General features: G+C 41.6%; 1 long non-coding RNA gene across 1 annotated transcript; it reads right to left on the reverse strand.

The window, feature by feature from the left end:
* Positions 1-6,844: 6,844 nt before the first annotated feature.
* Positions 6,845-10,254, reverse strand: LOC123188581 (uncharacterized). The gene is made up of 2 exons (XR_006494875.1): positions 9,628-10,254; positions 6,845-9,229 (listed from the first exon to the last, which is right to left on the reverse strand). It is a non-coding gene; the product is annotated as an uncharacterized lncRNA (long non-coding RNA).
* Positions 10,255-11,428: the final 1,174 nt, after the last annotated feature.

The raw sequence follows: 11,428 nt of genomic DNA on the forward strand, positions 1-11,428 counted from the left end.
TATATGGGGCTGCCGCAGGGAACCACTGTTGGGGAACGTAGTAATTTCAAAAAAATTCCTACGCACACGCAAGATCATGGTGATGCATAGGAACGAGAGGGGAGAGTGTTATCCACGTACCCTCGTAGACCGAAAGCGGAAGCGTTAGCACAACATGGTTGATGTAGTCGTACGTCTTCATGATCCGACCGATCAAGTACCGAATGTACGGCACCTCCGAGTTTAGCACACGTTCAGCCTGATGACGTCCCTCGAACTCCGATCCAGCTGAGTGTTGAGGGAGAGTTTTGTCAGCACGACGGCATGGTGACAATGATGATGTTATAACGACGCAGGGCTTCGCCTAAGCACCGCTACATTATTATCGAGGTGGACAATGGTGGAGGGGGGCACCGCACACGGCTAAAATATCAACTGATCAATTGTTGTCTTTGGGGTGCCCCTCTGCCCCCGTATATAAAGGAGTGGAGGAGGGGGAGGGCCGGCCCTCTCTATGGCGCGCCCTAGGGGAGTCCTACTCCCACCGGGAGTAGGATTCCCCCTTTCCTAGTAGAACTAGGAGCCCTTCCAAGTAGTAGGAGTAGGAGGGAAGGAAAGGGAAGGGAAAAGGAGAAAGAAGGAAGGGGGCGCCCCCTCCCTAGTCCAATTCGGACCAGCCCATGGGGAGGGGTGAGGCCACCCTTTGAGGCCTTTCTCTCCTTTCCCATATGGCCCATTAAGGACCAATACGACTTCCCGTAACTCGCCGGTACTCCCGAAAATACCCGAATCACTCGGAACCTTTCCGATGTCTGAATATAGTCGTCCAATATATCGATCTTCACGTATCGACCATTTCGAGACTCCTCGTCATGTCCCCGATCTCGTCCGGGACTCCGAACTCCTTCGATTCATAAAAACACATAAACTAATAATATAACCGTCATCGAACTTTAAGCATGCGGACCCTACGGGTTCGAGAACTATGTAGACATGACCGAGACACGTTTCCGGTCAATAACCAATAGAGGATCCTGGATGCTCATATTGGCTCCTACATATTCTACGAAGATCTTTATCGGTCAAACCGCATAACAACATACGTTGTTCCCTTTGTCATCGGTATGTTACTTGCCCGAGATTCGATCGTCAGTATCTCAATACCTAGTTCAATCTCGTTACCATCAAGTCTCTTTACTCGTTCCGTAATACATCATTCCGCAACTAACTCATTAGTTGCAATGCTTGCAAGGCTTATAGTGATGTGCATTACCGAGTGGTCCCAGAGATACCTCTCTGACAATCAGAGTGACAAATCCTAATCTAGAAATACGCCAACCCAACCAGTACCTTCGGAGACACCTGTAGAGCACCTTTATAATCACCCAGTTACGTTGTGACGTTTGGTGGCACACAAAGTGTTCCTCCGGTAAACGGGAGTTGCATAATCTCATAGTCATAGGAATATGTATAAGTCTTGAAGAAAGCAATAGCAACAAACTAAACGATCAAGTGCTAAGCTAACGGAATGGGCCAAGTCAATCACATCAATCTCCTAATGATGTGATTCCTTTAATCAAATGACAACTCATGTCTATGGTTAGGAAACATAACCATCTTTGATCAATGAGCTAGTAAAGTAGAGGCATACTAGTGACACTCTGTTTGTCTATGTATTCACACATGTATTATGTTTCCAGTTAGTACAATTCTAGCATGAATAATAAACATTTATCATGATATAAGGAAATAAATAATAACTTTATTATTGCCTCTAGGGCATATTTCCTTCAGTCTCCCAGTTGCACTAGAGTCAATAATCTAGTTCACATCGCCATGTGATTTAATACCAATAGTTCACATCACCATGTGATTAACACCCATAGTTCACAACGACATGTGACCAACACCCAAAGGGTTTACTAGAGTCAATAATCTAGTTCACATAGCTACTTGATTAACACCCAAAGAGTACTAAGGTGTGATCATGTTTTGCTTGTGAGAGAAGTTTAGTCAACGTGTCTGCCACATTCAGATCCGTAAGTATTTTTGCAAATTTCTTTGTCAACAATGCTCTGGATGAAGCTACTCTAGCTAATTCCTCCCACTTTCAATATGTATCCAGATTGAGATTTAGAGTCATCTAGATCAGTGTCAAAATTTGCATTGACGTAACCCTTTACGACGAACCTTTTTGTCACCTCGATAATCAAGAAACATATCCTTATTCCACTAAGGATAATTTTGACCGTTGTCCAGTGATCTACTTCTAGATCACTATTTGTACTCCCTTGCCAAAATCAGTGGAGGGTATACAATATATCCGGTACACAGCATGGCAAATTTTATAGAACCTATGGCCAAGGCATAGAGAATGACTTTCATTCTCTTTCTATCTTCTGTTGTGGTTGGGCTTTGAGTCTTACTCAGTTTCACACCTTGTAACACATGCAAAAACTCTTTCTTTGACTGTTCCATTTTGAACTACTTCAAAATCTAGTCAAGGTATGTACTCATTGAAAAACTTATCAAGCGTCTTGATCTATCTCTATAGATCTTGATGCTCAATATGTAAGCAGCTTCACCGATGTCTTTCTTTGAAAAATTCCTTTCAAACACTCCTTTATGCTTTGTAGAATAATTCTACATTATCTCCGATCAACAATATGTCATTCACATATACTTATCAGAAATTATGTAGTGCTCCCACTCACTTTCTTGTAAATACAGGCTTCACCTCAAGTCTATATAAAACTATATGCTTCGATCAACTTATCAAAGCATATATTCCAACTCCGAGATGCTTGCACCAGTCCATAGATGGATCGCTGGAGTTTGCATATTTTGTTAGCACCTTTAGGATTGACAAAACTTTCTTGTTGCATCATATACAACTCTTCTTTAATAAATCCATTAAGGAATGTAATTTTGTTTATCCATTTGCCAAATTTCATAAAATGTGGCAATTGCTAACATGATTCGGACAGACTTAAGCATAGATACGAGTGAGAAACTCTCATCGTACTCAACACCTTGAACTTGTCAAAAACCTTTTGCGACAATTCTAGCTTTGTAGATAGTAACACTACTATCAGCGTCTGTCTTCCTCTTGAAGATCCATTTAATCTCAATGGCTCGCCGATCTTTGGGCAAGTCAATCAAAGTCCATACTTTGTTCTTATACATGGATCTCATCTCAGATTTCATGGCCTCAAGCCATTTCGTGGAATCTAGGCTCATCATCACTTCCTCATAGTTCGTAAGTTCGTCATGGTCAAGTAACATGACCTCCAGAACAACATTACCGTACCACTCTGGTGCGGATCTTACTCTGGTTTACCTACAAGGTTTGGTAGTAACTTGATCTGAAGTTAGATGATCATCATCATTAGCTTCCTCACTAATTGGTTTAGTAGTCACAGGAACAGATTTATGTGATGAACTACTTTCCAATAAGGGAGCAGGTACAGTTACCTCATCAAGTTCTACTTTCCTCCCACTCACTTCTTTTGAGCGAAACTCCTTCTCTAGAAAGGATCCATTCTCAACAATGAATATCTTGCCTTCGGATCTGTGGTAGAAGGTGTACCCAACATTTTCTTTTGGGTATCCTATGAAGACGCACTTCTCCGATTTGGGTTTGATCTTATCAAGTTGAAACTTTTTCACATAAGCATTGCAACCTCAAACTTTAAGAAGCGACAGCTTAGGTTTCTTGCCAAACCATAGTTCATACGGTGTCATGTCAATGGATTTAGATGGTGCCCTATTTAACGTGAATGTAGCTGTCTCTAATGCATAACCCCAAAACGATAGTGGTAAATTGGTAAGAGACATCATAGATCGCACCATATCTAATAAAGTACGGTTACGACGTTTGGACACACCATTACACTGTGGTGTTCCAGGTGGTGTGAGCAGTGAAACTATTTCACATTGTTTTAACTGAAGGCCAAACTCATAACTCAAATATTTTACTTCTGCGATCATATCGTAGAAACTTTTATTTTTGTGACGATGATTCTCCACTTCACTCTGAAATTCTTTGAACTTTTCAAATGTTTCAGACTTGTGTTTCATCAAGTAGATATACTCATATCTGCTCAAATCATTTGTAAAGATCAGAAGATAATGATACCTGCCGCGAGCCTCAATATTCATCGGACCACATACATCAGTATGTATGATTTCCAACAAATCTGTTGCTCGCTCCATTGTTCCAGAGAACGGAGTCTTAGTCATCTTGCCCATGAGGCATGGTTCGCAAGCATCAACTGATTCATAATCAAGTGATTCCAAAAGCCCATCAGCATGGATTTCCTTCATGCGCTTTACACCAATATAACCTAAACGGCAGTGCCACAAATAAGTTGCACTATCATTATTAACTTTGCATCTTTTGGCTTCAATATTATGAAAATGTGTATCACCACGATCGAGATCCAACAAACCATTTTCATTGGGTGTATGGCCATAGAAGGTTTTCTTCATGTAAACAGAACAACAATTATTCTCTAACTTACATGAATAACTGTATTGCAATAAACATGATCCAATCATATGCATGCTCAACGCAAACACTAAATAACATTTATTTTAGCTTTAACACTAATCCCGAAAGTATAGGGAGTGTGCGATGATGATCATATCAATCTTGGAACCATTTCCAATACACATCATCACTTCACCCTTAACTAGTCTCTGTTCATTCTGCAACTCCCGTTTCGAGTTACTACTCTTAGCAACTGAACTAGTATTAAATACGGAGGGGTTGCTATAAACACTAGTAAAGTACACATCAATAATATGTATATCAAATATACCTATGTTCACTTTGCCATCCTTCTTATCCGCCAATTACTTGGGGTAGTTCCGCTTCCAGTGACCAGTCCCTTTGTAGTAGAAGCACTCAGTTTCAGGCTTAGGTCCAAACTTGGGTTTTTTCACTTGAGCAGCAACTTGCTTGCCGTTCTTCTTGAAGTTCCCCTTTCTTCCCTTTGTCCCTTTACTTGAAACTAGTGGTTTTGTTTACCATCAACACTTGATGCTTTTCTTGATTTCTACCTTCGTCGATTTCAGCATCACGAAGAGCTTGGGAATCGTTTCTGTTATCCCTTGCATATTATAGTTCATCACGAAGTTCTACTAACTTGGTGATGGTGACTAGAGAATTCTGTCAATCACTATTTTATCTAGAAGATTAACTCCCACTTGATTCAAGCGATTGTAGTACCCAGACAATCTGAGCACATGCTCACTATTTGAGCTATTCTCCTCCATCTTTTGGCTATAGAACTTGTTGGAGACTTCACATCTCTCAACTCGGGTATTTGCTTGAAATATTAACTTCAACTCCTGGAACATCTCATATGGTCCATGATGTTCAAAACGTCTTTGAAGTCCCGATTCTAAGCTGTTTAAGCATGGTGCACTAAACTATCAAGTAGTCATCATATTGAGCTAGCCAAACGTTCATAACATCTGCATCTGCTCCTGCAATAGGTTTGTCACCTAGAGGTGCATCAAGGACATAATTCTTTTGTGCGGCAATGAGGATAAACTTCATATCACGGATCCAATCCGCATCATTGCTACTAACATCTTTCAACTTAGTTTTCTCTAGGAACATATCAAGAATAAAACATGGGAGCTAAACGCGAGCTATTGATCTACAACATAGATATGCTAATACTACCAGGACTAAGTTCATGATAAATTTAAGTTCAACTAGTACAAATGCCCGTGCGTTGCACCGGGCGGAAAAAAAGGGCACAACCTGCTTTCATTTGCCATTGTGCACCATTTCTTATATCCAATTTTAATAAACATCTATGATAAGGTTAAACATGGAATTTTTTCTTATTTTTAATAAAATTTAACATTTGCATAAAAATGGAACACTTTTTTTCAGAATAGTCAATGTTTTTATGAAGTTGGAATATTTCTCTAAAAAGAACATTTTTCTATCAGATGTTTTTTCGAAAAGAATGTTTTGTTATACATTTTTAAGTGGAAACATTTTTCTTAAAATGGAACATTTTTTGGGGAATTTTTAAGCTTTTTTAAAAAGTGCAAACATATTTTGTTGAAAAATAGCATGAACGTTTTTCAACTATATTTATTGTGTTAAGTTTTTTTATGGATAGTCTTTTTAGGGTATATTTTGGGAGTTTTTACAGATAGTTGGCTGTTTGGTTGGGAAGAGTTTTTCTCCTTTTTTGAAACTAAGGAAAATTTGCAACGGGATAAGAACTTATTGCACTCTGACATTCGTAATTCAAACACTATAGTTTCTTAGAAAAAAATATGGTCGAATTCCCTGACATGAAGAACAATTGTTCTTTCTGCAAGAAGTCTAATGATTGCATGCTTCTTTTGTGTGTGGGGGGGGGGGTGTATGCATTGTTCGACTTGCGGGCCGTGTTTCGCTAATGATTAACACCGGAGCGAGGGATAACCGGCTATAGTCCAATTTAATGTACGTATTGTTGCTAAAGTTATTAAGATGAGTGTCGTTACTTTTTTTAAATCTCAATTGGTTAAAGCAACCCATTAAAGTTAGCCGTGAAACTAACTATGCAATTCCTTCATCTATCTATTTGAGAGAATAGCACACATGTTGTGCTTTGCAACAGAAGAAACACCAGACTTTGTGTCCTCCTCATGTGTTGATGGCAGTGTCAGCTAGTCGAGCAAGGCGAGCTTTTGCCCGGTGGCACAAGCTTCGCCGAACACCTTCAAGTGTTGCGCACTCATAATTATTCCCAATTTCCCTCACAACAATTTGCCGTAGCAACCAACAAAGAATAATCTTGGCCAACAGAACACAACAATTTCACAAAAAATAGCTAGCAATTTCTCTCCATCTGTCTCACTATATCTTCTCACTATACAATAATGACAACAATACACAAAGCATAGCAACATCCGTACAAAGCAAGTCAAACAAAATAGCCCCAAATCTTAATTCCAATCTATGAATTGCCCTTGGACAAAATTTCCCCAAGTGTGCCAAAGATGGATTTTGTACAGAGAAGGGTGTGTGTCTCCCTCTCTGTAGCTCATCTCCAACAGCAATAATCTGAAAACAAATGCACCAAAGATAGATTTTTATCTGTAACTTTAGCACTCCAACGCTTCAGCCAACAAAAAAGGATGTGCTAGCCACCTATTTGTCCCTATTAATAACAAAATCTTCTTGCCTTCGCAGCTTGAACGCGGAAGGCCTTGTACACTTGTAGCAGCTTGTTAGTGAAGCACCCACCTCGGGTGCGGGCGCGGAAGGCCTTGGCGTAACATCTGGGCGTCATGCACAACCTTTCCCAGCGCTCGTCCTCACCAAAGCCCACCAGCAGCGGGCGAGGGTTCCATGGTGTCTTCTCCTCCAAGTGCCTCGGTTCTGCCAAGCTCCACCAGGAGATTCTTCGCCTGGTCTATGATGCACCATCAAGAAACCATGATGAGGGCACCTCGGCCCCTCCGGCTTCGTCACTCCCCTCCTAATGCATCTGGAATTTGCATACAGTAGGTAGTATCAACTTGCCTCGGATGACACGACCCATAATGAAGTTATTCATCTAGAAAATAAGCAAGATGAATGACTCTATCTATAGTTGTTATTCTCATCATAGAATAAGTAGTGAGCTACAAGAAGAGTTGATGCGTGTGTATAAACAACGACATAATTTTGTCCCAACAATAAATTCCTAACTATTATAGTGTTCGTAAGTTGTCTCTCAACTTTCTCAATCAGCAACCACCTTTTCTGAAGCTATCAATGGTATAATATTACAACCATAAACATCTATCATGGTATGAAACATCAGCATGATAGGGATCAGACAAACAAGCAACAACACAACATAGGCTAAGCCAAATAACCTGTCAAGCTATCAATTCCTATAGTGAAAAATCACAGCAACCTCACGAACACGGGCAATCGCCCAGATGACAAACCTATCACGACCATGCCAGTGCAAGAGCATGTTTAAGCTAAGTTCATCGAGCTTGAAGTGAGGGCCGCCGCCCGGAGATGCTCCCATCACTTGGTCCATACACCATCTCTCATACTCCCATTTGCATTTGACTTTGTTTCATAGAATGAGGGCATGTCTTGCACGCATCCCCACATGCCTCCTTAGAAGGGTTCAGTCTACGCCTTGGGCACCGTGTCCGACGGACGCCATCACTTGTGTTCATTCAGATCATTTATAGGATACTTAGTAGGAGTAACACAACCCGATTATTTGAACTGCATGCTTTCATAGACAATTTGCTAAATAAACTTGATAGATAAGCAGCTACATCAAAAAAGGAAATTGCAAAATAACATTGCGGGAATAAACATTCTACATCTCTAGGAGAAATCAAGCTAGTGAGCATAGCTTCTAATGAAGATGTGCCAACCTCAGTTTTAGGTAGTTGTATATAGGACTACAACTACAAAAATATTTATTCATTTGAGAATTTCAACTATAATCCATAAATATACAACCAGTATATATTAAAATTTGTATTTAGTGAAAACTGACTTGGCACTTGACATACAGCTAAGATGCGAGCTCCAGGTAAATATGCATTGCAGTAAATACAGTGGGGATGGGGGGATAGTGGATCTGCATCCAATTCTTGTAGACTCTGCTATATAAATTACCCAAAGAAGACCAGACGTAACTTGGAATGAAATTTTAGAGAACGTTCACATAGACAGTCAAAGGACAATTGTTAATGTTATGGAAAAAAGAGTGATTTGGACACATTGTGCAGAATAATCACATTGATTGTCTTGGTTTTATTTTTATATATAATTACAACTGACATTGTTGATGGAATGCTAGCAGAAGAAAACTCCTAGTAGAACAATTGTCATTAAAACCAAGAGGTTAACAATTAATTGGTGCAATGCTGTAACTTTGGGCCAAGAATGTTCATATTTCAGTCGATTTATCAACGGTGTTTTATGGTATCTAGGTCTATGTCATTAATTGACAATTTAGACCACTTGTACAATTCACAATAGTAAACAATTCTCAGTGGCAAAAGGGTAAATGACTTTAGGGATCTTTCAAAAAGAAATTGCATCAGTAAACTTACAAAGGAATAATAGCATATCCAACCCGAAGCTGTCTCCCTATTTCCCGTCACATGTATGCAGCTACACGCCTACACGCCTAGGTTGTGCTACCACACTCCTAATACTTGTCTTGAAGGATGAATTGGCATAAAACCATGAGCTTGCACATGTTCTGTCCTGAAAAACATCATATAATAGTTGATTAGTTGATTTAAAGCTTAATTGGACACGTTGATTTAGTTTGTCCGAAAGTACACAGCCGCGTGCCTACTGCCTAATTCCTGCCCTTCTCATCCGCTTGTTGTAACAGCGCAGAACTGCTGCGATGCCGCACAACACTACTGCCGGTCCTCTGCTAGGCCGTCGCCCTGTTGCCGACGGCCGATCGTATGTTGTTGCGCCGCTAGGGTTAGTACTGCCGGTCGATTGAGATTTCTACGATCTATTTTTGTTTGGGGCCAGCTAATTAGCGATAGAATGGCCGATTTGAAGCTGTTGTCTTGAAGCTCCCACACCACAAAGCAAATGTCAATGCACTAAGAGAGAGATTTAGAGAGCAGGAGAGGGATGCTCACACGGATCTCCTACCGTCACCTTCAAATCCGCTGCCGCTGTTTGCCGTCACCGTAGGTCTCAAGAGGAATCTCACCCGCCAGCAAGGGTCATCTGGGTCCACTGAGGACGAGCACTGCTCCCCTTCATCGCCATACGTACACTGAAGGAGGCTCCCTCTCATACTCCATCCTCGTCCTCCACTGCAGGAGGCTCCTGCCCAGCCTCCTTGGCGCCCACATCACCCCACCCCCGCCCCTGCAGGATGAGATCCACGCCGCCGCTGCTCCTCATGAGTCCCATTGTCACCGTCACCTCAGTTGCGTCGTCTGCCCGCCTGCACAGCCAGACGATCTTCATCTGGGCACACGCTTCTTCCGCCGTCGTCCTCAGATGCACGAATATGATCGAGGGAAGCGGCGCATCAGAGGTGGAGAAGGGGCTTGAAGCCGGTGAGGGAGGAGGTGGCAGAGCTGCGGCGCCGGTGGCCTTCGGGGAGGCGATGGTGGTGGTCAGCGAGAGGAGGGCAGAAGGGCTGCGGGATCGATGGTGGGTTGTGGGTGGGTGTGTGCGCCTGGTGGCGCGATGGGGAAAGAAGGGATCGAGGGAGAGAGGAGCGTCGTACGAGACCTGCGGGATTGAGAGAGATGGGGATCGACTCAGCTATGTCTTTTTTTATTTACGGGTGGCAGTGGGTAAATATTAGTACCACCTCATTTACATTATGATTTTGTTGGTACAAATCATAAAAGCATATATGACATGAGAAAAAAGCGTATTGTGACGGTGAATCCATGGAGTCAATCCGTGATTTATTATTAGGGAGAGATTAATCATATTACTTAAGAACTCCCACTTAGAAAGACATCCCTCTAATCTTCTAAGTGATCACGTGATCCAAATCAACTAAACCATAATTGATCATCACGTGAAATGGAGTAGTTTTCAATGGTGAACATCACTATGTTGATCATATCTACTATATGATTCACGCTCGACCTTTCGGTCTCAGTGTTCCGACGCCATATCTGCATATGCTAGGCTCGTCAAGTTTAACCTGAGTATTCTATGTGTGCAAAACTGGCTTGCACCCGTTGTAGATGGACGTAGAGCTTATCACACCCGATCATCACATGGTGTTTGGGCACGACGAACTTTGACAACGGTGCATACTCAGGGAGAACACTTTTTATCTTGAAATTTAGTGAGAGATCATCTTATAATGCTACCGTCAATCAAAGCAAGATAAGATGCATAAAAGATAAACACCACATCCAATCAATATAAGTGATATGATATGGCCATCATCATCTTGTGCTTGTGATCTCCATCTCCGAAGCACCGTCATGATCACCATCGTCACCGGTGCGACACCTTGATCTCCATCGTAGCATCCTTGTCGTCTCGCCAATCTTATGCTTCTACGACTATCGCTACCACTTAGTGATAAAGTAAAGCATTACAGGGCGATTGCATTACATACAATAAAGCGACAACCATATGGCTCCTGCCAGTTGCCGATAACTTGGTTAGAAGACATGATCATCTCATACAATAAAATTTAGCATCTTGTCTTCACCATATCACATCACAACATGCCCTGCAAAAACAAGTTAGACGTCCTCTACTTTGTTGTTGCAAGTTTTACGTGGCTGCTACGGGCTTAGCAAGAACCGTTCTTACCTACGCATCAAAACCATAACGATAGTTTGTCAAGTTGGTGCTGTTTTAACCTTTGCAAGGACCAGGCGTAGCCACACTCGGTTCAACTAAAGTTGGAGAAACTGACACCCGCCAGCCACTTGTGCGCAAAGCACGTCAGTA

The sequence above is a fragment of the Triticum aestivum genome, chromosome 2A, assembly GCF_018294505.1.
Source record: "Triticum aestivum cultivar Chinese Spring chromosome 2A, IWGSC CS RefSeq v2.1, whole genome shotgun sequence".
NCBI classification, from domain to species: domain Eukaryota; kingdom Viridiplantae; phylum Streptophyta; class Magnoliopsida; order Poales; family Poaceae; genus Triticum; species Triticum aestivum.